We start from the raw sequence: 678 nt of genomic DNA, 5'->3' as shown, positions 1-678 counted from the left end.
CCGACGTATGTCTCGAGACATGTTGTGGTCCCATATCAGAAGACTTATTACGCTCACGAGGAAGCGCTAAATCCGCAGAGTATGTAGCGCTCCGGGAATGAGGCTAAGGTTCGGTCACATTCCTCGAATCAAGAACCCTTCAGTAGGGTTACTCTCCCCCCAGCCTCCGAGAATGGTAAAAAAATATAGCCGTGGGTAGGCAGACGAGGCTACAATTTAACGAAATGGGTTTTGCTGTTGATATTCACTTCATTTTTTAATTAATTTAATTGGCAGCCCAAGCTGCTATTCGCATTTTGTATGTTAGGTAAAAATGCGCAAAATGCAATTTTTTTATATACTTACAGAGACCATTAAGCCCGTATTGCTATAATTTTACTGTAATAAATTTGGTAAATATTTAAGATGTTAACTTTCATTTAAACATCAAGAATGCCAATATTTATTATACTCTGCAGATTTCAAATTTACAAATTTCTATGTACCAAAATCCAAGCAGTGCCAATGATTTTTCAAACGCCTGGGTAGGTGATGCAGGTTATATGACAGACGCAGTAATAAACAGGTTTGTTGTGGTATCAGCCTGTGTCACTAATACTCCAAGTCGACCTTTTACATGAAGTTTGTCGACCATTTTGACTGCACTGACGATCAACATTAAAGTGATTGAAAACGAAG

The sequence above is a fragment of the Cherax quadricarinatus genome, chromosome 1, assembly GCF_038502225.1.
Source record: "Cherax quadricarinatus isolate ZL_2023a chromosome 1, ASM3850222v1, whole genome shotgun sequence".
Classification (NCBI taxonomy): domain Eukaryota; kingdom Metazoa; phylum Arthropoda; class Malacostraca; order Decapoda; family Parastacidae; genus Cherax; species Cherax quadricarinatus.
The sequence above is the reverse complement of the archived record's forward strand: the minus strand, read 5'-3'. Positions refer to the sequence as shown.